This window comes from Phoenix dactylifera, chromosome 3 (genome assembly GCF_009389715.1).
Source record: "Phoenix dactylifera cultivar Barhee BC4 chromosome 3, palm_55x_up_171113_PBpolish2nd_filt_p, whole genome shotgun sequence".
NCBI classification, from domain to species: Eukaryota; Viridiplantae; Streptophyta; class Magnoliopsida; order Arecales; family Arecaceae; genus Phoenix; species Phoenix dactylifera.
Window position 1 is genome coordinate 21,760,111 of NC_052394.1, and position 8,203 is coordinate 21,768,313.

Genomic DNA, 8,203 nt, shown 5'->3' on the forward strand with positions numbered 1-8,203 from the left:
ATAAGAAAATAATAAATTTCTAAATTATGGATCGTCGACAAAATGCACAATCTGTAAATTAGTCTTAGAAATAACTTTTAAAGAAATCCTGACCACTTCCCAAGAAGCATTCACGAAATGGAAAGGAACAGGGTCCAGTAACCATGCACCTGCACTCGAGGTTCAGATGATTAACTGTAATATCAGAAAATATGTAGATTATGCATATAACTGTATATGCACTATATGTTAGACACACTTCTAATTCATTTACTGTGTTCGAACCAGCTTTGGGAATCTTTCACGTACAGTTCTCCAAAAGTTGGTCCACCTGATGGAAACAAAGTTTAAGAAATAACGTGGAAGAGTTATTTTATTTTTATTATGTAACATGCAGTTTGGACCCAGTTCAGGAAATATAGCAAAGAGATGGGAATCATGTAAAACAAAACAAAGAAAGAAACATTGCCTGAGATTCGACCATTTCCTCAGAATAATACCCATCAAAGTAGTCATCAATGATGCCCGTTAAACTCCTGAGGTAGCATAAAACTTAGCATAAGTAAAATCATGCACAGTCATTCTTCACAAGCATAGCATTTCTTATAATTGATAACTGGTAGTTCATTTTCAGCAGTCATAAAGTTATTCTTACCAATAGACTCAACTTATGAAGCAGTTGACAATGCAGACCTACCAAAATGCATTTTCCTCAGGCATCAACAATAGTAAAACCAGCAAAGAAATTCATGGCCTGCAAATCACAGAAGCAAATGAAAAAAATATGCCATAATGTCCCATTACACAATTTAGTGAAAATAATAAAAAATTAATCTGGAAAACCGATGCAAGATAGAGAACATTGCGTTTTAGCTCAGAGAAATAGCAGAAGTTATATGGTAGAATTACATGGAGGATCAAATGGACCTTATATTAATAGATAAGAACATTAACCTGCAATTTCTAAATATCTAGTCTTAGCTCAAGAGAAGCAAACTTTACTTTGAATTTACAGATTTTCTTAGTGCACTTCCTATTAAATAATGTTTTAATTCTATACACATGGAAGAGCACAAGTAGTTAAAAGTGGACAAATCCTGAAGTACTTGGATCCTTTTTTCCATTACAATCAAGCACGGTTGCAACCTTTCTTCTAGATATATGTGATTTTCATCTCATCTAAGATAACGGTGTGTATCAGTATCGGGCACTCAGCAACATGATATATAGAAATCCTGAATCCCGAGATATCGGCCAATGCTACATCACATATTAGCCAATATTTTTCAATACTTCTTGCTTCCATAAGTGGATGTTTCACTAATATTATCAAAACCAATGCCCAAAAAGTAGTGGCTAATTTCAGAACTATCATGCAGTTTTGCACGGACATGTAGAAGAACTGGATTTGGGCGCATATCCAGTGCCTGAGTCGGTAAGAGGGGAAGAAAAAGGAGATATGGGGATCCAAGTATAAATTATAATCTTAATTATTATATATTTACAATTTATATGTTTTGTCTAAACACTAAAAATAAACATTAAGAAGATATTGTTTGTTAAATTCTTTCAATATACATGTTTCTCATTCCAACTTTTCAATTAACTTAAGGACTAAGAAAAGAAACATTTTGTAAAGTTATTTTCAATACCTACATCCTTGGTCGGTCACTAAGGGTCTATTGAATATTCATACAGAATTGGGCTGAAATTCTGTAGGATTCGTGGATTGGGCCGTCCATTTAAGCATGGGCCTACATCAACTAAACACCACCTAGCCTAGATCTTGTGGGAAGGGAAAAAGAAGACCTACATAGGTACTTTTTCCTTCCTACAGCCCAAAAGCTAGGATCAGGGTCAGGTTTAGACAATCTCTCCAAAATGCAAGCTAGATGGGCCAACGTGCTTAATTCCTACAGAATTTTCAGTCCAATCCTATAAGAATATCCAAACAGGTCCTAAAAAGAATGAATACTCACTTATAATATGAAATTGGATGGTTAAACACAATGTTGGAAGAGTTCAACTTTTTGCCAATCTTTAAAAGTGCAGCATATACTTCTGAAGTCCAAGTGTCAGATATGCATCCACGAATATGTATTCAACATGGATTTTGGAATCAAACAGGAATGCTTGTGAAGATTCACAATAAGCTGAGATCTCGAAGAATCACGAGTCTTTCCAAATCTTCCCACCTTTCATCTCAGCTGAGATAAATAGATATCTTAATTCGTCTTGATCTTCGATGCCCACCAAGATGACCAATATCCAGATTTTAAAAAACTTGCTTTCAAACTACCAATTAACTCACAAGATCACTAAAGCCTTCACAGCAGACTACTACCAGAGAAATACAGTGGCAATACTAGCATGAGTTAGCCATCCAGATATGGAGTTCAAAGTGTTGAGAAATTTATTAATCAGTCACAAAATATAAAACTCTATGGCATGGTTCTTTGACTGTTTCACACATATTCATGAACAGAAATAAAGAGTACATGAGACCATGCAATCCATAGTTCCTGAGAAGTGGCAGCAATAAAGGTCTTGATTACAGTTTCACTGAAAAAGCTTTCAAGCTGGCTGATGGAAGGAATAGCATTATACCTAGATCTAGGTGTCAGATGAGGTTACCAAGATCTTCCAATATCAACAACTCCAATGCATGATCGAGCTGCAGATTATTTAATGAATAAAGAAAGACAAGACCTACAATTTATTACTAGATATGCAGCCATAGCAACCCAAAGAGAAACAACAAAGGGATAGGATGTTGGCTTAATACTTACCTAATTTGTTGGTTCACCAGGTCTAGACTCGAAATCATGGATTGCAATTCACTCTTTCTCAATGAACTGGGTTCGATTAGAGTAGGATGTGAAATTTATTTTTTATTATCTATGTAATTCAATATAAAAATTATTTTTATTAATTGAAAGTATTTTCATGGATGCTTTGATTCACTGCAGTTATATGAGACGAATAATATTAAAAATATTAAACAAGAGTTGGAAGGCAAAAGGTATGAATATTTAATAAATTAGCCATATAAGCTATAAGTCTTAATTCTCTCATCATCCATTTCTATAGCAGCCATTTTGTGAATTTTGACCAATTTGCAATTTGCTTTTGATTTGGCAAATTAGGCAACTATAGCTATACGCCAACTTAGCAAGTAAGTTTTTTTTTTTTTCCTATTCTAAGACAGTAATTTGAAGAAAAAGAACATTAAAGCCTTTGGAACCAGTAAGATTGAACATCATATGAAATTTCTAATACCTGTTCGGACTTCAAATAATACAGATTCTGTTGATCCCATGACAAAAGTGCATAGATCCTCAATATTCAATATTCTGATAAAGATTAACATAACCAAGCATAGAAATGAGTACCTGGCAATACCCAACAGATGGATTATGTCGAGCATATGCTGTCAGTAACCGCCTCAAAGCATTTCTCCCATCCTCATCTAGAGCAGGATGACCTGGGAACGTCCTAGGCAAATCCTGTACAGTAATGCACAAGTATTATCAACTGAGATACTCGACCAAATCTATTTTACTCCACAGCAACTTAAGAAAAATTATATGTTAGCTTTCCAATCCATGCAATTACTGACCTTTTCAATCTGCCCCTTCCATTTCTCAGGAGCACTGCCTTGGCTTCTGCTCGGTTTTTCCTTGGTGTTATCTAAAGGAGGAGCATCAAGTTCTGTGTTTTCCACAGTCTTAGCTTCCAGATCTAGCAAACTATTGTAGTATCCTCCACCTGCGAGCTCCAACACCCACAAAAGCTTGCCATAGCTATAGTCATAAAGAAGAAGAGACAGTTTAGTGGCCAACAACGCATTATTCATGAGCATACAAGACAAAGCAAAAACGCTGACTGCACCTCTCCTCTGAGAGCCATTGGCAGTCCTCCTCGAACCAGGCACTCCAACTCTTCCTTCCATGGGGAGAAAGGCTCAGGGGGTGTTCCAGCACTAGCCAAATATGCAGCTGGATCAGCATTGCCACCATCAATTGTGGGTGCCTCTTGGCTCAGGTCGGACCTCTCCACATCATAAAACTCATCGTCAGAATCCTCCGCAGTCTTCCCCTCTTCAATTGGTGCCAGATGAGTCCCACTCCTCTCAGCATCTTGATCGCCGCCCGTGAAATCTTTCCTCTTCTTGACGCGAAGGCTCATCATCTGCTCGATAGCACTAAGGGAAGGCCTAATCTGAGCCCAAATTTGGATCTTATGTGGTCTTGTCTCCTTTTCCATTGTCATCTTATCCTGTCCAGTTTCTTCCAGACCATCAGATTTCCCGAGCTCACTGTGATCGGAGTCCTCTCCCACCACTCTAGCTTCTTCCAAAGATGATGCATTTCCACCTTCCTCTCGGGGCAAGTTATGGGAGGATACTGGAGCAGACTCAGCCTGCCTCTCCAAGAAGTCCTTCCATCGTTCTGATCTCTCTTCTTCTTCCTCCTGGAATCCCGAAGAGCACAGTAGTTCAAGCAAGCGAATACAGCACCGATTGAATCAAGAAAAACAAATGTAGAAGAGAAAGATTTTTCTTTGCCTGGTAGATGTCCGCATACTCTCGGTATCGCTGCAAGTGTTGAGGCCGCACTGCAAATCCATAGGCATCCCTGCTCACATCCCCACCATCAAACAGGACACACCAACATACAACTATACACAAGAAAGCTCCTCACTACCTAAACCACTTCAAGAAAAACTTTAAAACCCTGGAGCCGAAAAGATCTTATCTTTACCTGAATCAGCTGCCATAAATAGCTAAATCAACAACCGAACCCCAATCCCAACGTCCGTCGCACTAATCCACAAACAACCCACCCGCCACCGGACCTAAAACCCTCGATTCCCAAAGGGGATCTAGGCCATAGATCCATAATTCCCTAAAGCCTCTTCCACATCTCGACAGTTTTTTAAACCGAAAACAAAGATCCACAACAAAGAAATCCAAGATCGCGAACTACATTACCCGAATTCTAATTTCTAAACAAGAAAGAAAAAGGAGAGACCATTGCGGAAGAAAAAAAGATCAAGAAATGAAGAAATAGACCCTAGTAATGGCGGGCACGTCGGACGTGGGGCGAGGACACGTGGGTCGAGATCGCGACTCACCTCTTGTGCTCGAAAGTGATGATGGGCAAGCTCTTTCCCTTCATCTCCGCGATCGCCCGCTCTCTCTCTCTCTCTCTCTCTTCGCTGGCGCTCGCCGCACCGATCTTTGAGGCCGTCGTTCGCCGAGATCTCCGAGCTCTCGTCGTCTCCAAGTCCTTCTCACTCTCGCTCTCTAGGAGAAGAAGGGAAGAAGACTCGCTGGTCTTCGCGGTGGCTTCGCGAGCGCGTGGAGAGGGTGGAAGCCTAGCGAGGGTATCGGAGATCTTCTCGCATGGTGTGGGAGAACGGCCGGGGAGGAGAGTTTTTATAACCCAGAAGACTACTATTTCTTCGCATCATACCGTTGCCGGCCTTTTAGCACTCGTTCACGCTCGTGCCGTCGTGCTAACGAGGAGAGAGAGGCGAAGGAGGCGGCCTAAGTTTGAGGGCAATCCCGGCGAATGATGCCGCCAGTCCTCGCTCGCCGGGTCCATACGGTCAAGTGGTAAGCGAGAAGAATGATGTCACCGTCCGACCGACTTCGTAGGCCGACGCGTCACCTCCCGATGGGTTTGGCACATGCTAAGCTAGTCGTAATACGGGTTACGCGTCAGCTATATGCTTCCCTGTATGTTGTTCCCGTCTTTGTTTTTTTCTCTCGGACAGTAGGAAGAGCCTTGGAGAGCGTTGTGAGTGGGTCCGGGGTGAACATACTTTTCCTCTTTCCTTGATAGTTACAGCCCGTTTGGCCTGTCTCGCAAACCGGTATGGACGTCCCATGGTCGAGATCTGACGGTGGATGATGGCTGCAGGATTTCATCTTTGGGGAGACTCCTACCGGACAGTCAAAAAGGATGTCGATGGAAGCGATAAGCCATGTCCACAGACAGTGATGATGACGACGATAAGTTTAGTGTGAATGTCTTGATTAGTATTACCGCTGGGCTCAGGGAGTGTTGGTTTCCATCATTGAAACTCACATCAACAACCAACCATGGAAGATTCCGTATCATCTTACCGCAGGTAGGCTCTTTGTTTGTCCTTATAATTTTACGCTGCTGTTTTAATGAATTCGTGCTACATTATTCTTCTAGTCCGCATAATATTATAAGAACGGATCTGCTCTGATATCATTTATAATGATCCTAAATCTCATTCAAAATAGTTAGTCAGAAAATATTATTTGAGTTCATTAATCCTATATAAGTACTAAGATGTATCCAGCAATAATCGATATAAAAATTAAGACATTAGTCCGAACGGTCTCTCACATAATGCAATAGAGAATTTATGAAATTTTGAGCTGTCGCACGATTTTTTGGCAGGGATGGGCGGGTGGTAGACCACCCATATGTTTTTTTAAGAATGTGGGGAGTAACTGATATGTCTCCACTCCGTTGTCCACTAAACTTGAGGCAGCTGGGGATTGGTTAATCATAGTGTGGGTCCTGGGTGGGAGGATGGCAAGCAGAGTTCACATGATCTTGGACCATTTTTCAAGTGCATGTTGATACAGGAAATGGAGGCAGAGAGATTATATACTGAAGGGAAATCACATATAATTAATATTAGAACAAGTAAACACAGCACCATGTTAGAAAGGGAACCAACTGTAAAATATATAATCAATATTGATTGTTTATTTTTTTTATGGGAAATTGGAAATTCCTCATGCATATATGCTTATGGGCAAATGCAGCTATATGTGAATGTTTTTTTAAACTAGAGCTGACTCCTGGTTTAGGAATTGACAATAATACAAGTTGAAAGGGGTCTTAACTGTATTTGTGCTGTTTTAGAGTAATATTAGACCTCCAACAAGAGGTATGTCCATGATGCCTTGGTCCATTTTTTTTAGGATGGGCTTCTTGTCTCCTACAATTTAGGTCTAGCTTGATCCAGCTGAAACTTGGTGGCTGGGGATCTAAGCAGCTATTTGCTATTATGGTAAGAAGAAGTTGCCGGCAGTTTAACAGGGAGTGGATTCAAATTAGTTGATTTTCTACAATAGTATGCATAAATCTTGAACATGCAATGTATGGCATCAACAATCTCTTCATGCTAGCAACATAATTAGCACAAAATAGTTTTCATAAATCACTAAATGACAATTATCTCGCCTCTTTTTTCCCTTACAAAACGTAAACCTACAAGCATAGGTAAATGAGCACCATCAGGTAAATGATTTACCTATGGAGAGAGACTGTGGAGAGAGAGAGGAGAGAGAGAGACGCAAGCATAGGTAAAGAAGACCATTGACAACAATATAAACGTAAACCTAGCCAACCTCTTTCCTTCTATTAACAATCCAGCTTGAACCTAGCAACCAAAGCATTAGCCATGGCACTAGTGAACCAACAGCAGCTACTCAGAACTTCACCCCATGCGGAAGTGGGTGCCTGATGGCGGCCGGAGGATGCTGAGGGAGCACTTAGCTAGGCGCTTCAACTAGAGCTGATTATAGGCTGGGTTTGTACATAAAATTTCAACTTTTAAATAAGCACGGTTCGAAGCCTCGACCAAAAATGAATTAGATTAAGCCCAAAGATTGACCCACGATCAGCTCTAGCTCCTAACCACAATATGTTTCTCCGATGGGCCGATGCCTGAAACCATTACCATGTTCTGATGATCACGAGGGTAGTTCTTTGTCCACACACTGAAGCCATCGATGACCTGCCATGGATGATCACTGCTGCACGCATGGCATGATTACTGTGGCCACAACCAAAGAGCTCTTTTTTTCCTTTTTTTTTTTTTTTTTTCCTTCACTCCTTCTCCCAAACATCACAATAGAGATGGCAATTTTTTTAACCCCTAGTTGACAATTTTGTACTTTCGAAGGTTAATGTGGTGAGCAACCATCGGCTCGATCGATCCACATTTGACGGTGGTAGATCAGGTCTAGATAATAATTTATCCAATGAGATAGGATGGGTACAGAATAATGAATGATAAACAACCACAATGTAATTTCAGAATAAATTAAAATAAAATAAAAATAAGCATGATTACATTTTAAATTCTAAATAAAAATTTGGTGGGGTCCGATCAAAATCTGACGCCTCGAAGTCGTAGAAAATGTCCTCGGCGAAAAAGTCGTAGAAAC

General features: G+C 40.3%; 1 pseudogene; it reads right to left on the minus strand.

Annotated features, from left to right (window-relative positions):
• Positions 1 to 8,203, minus strand: part of LOC103702840 — a 35,219-nt pseudogene that overhangs the window by 12,862 nt on the left and 14,154 nt on the right.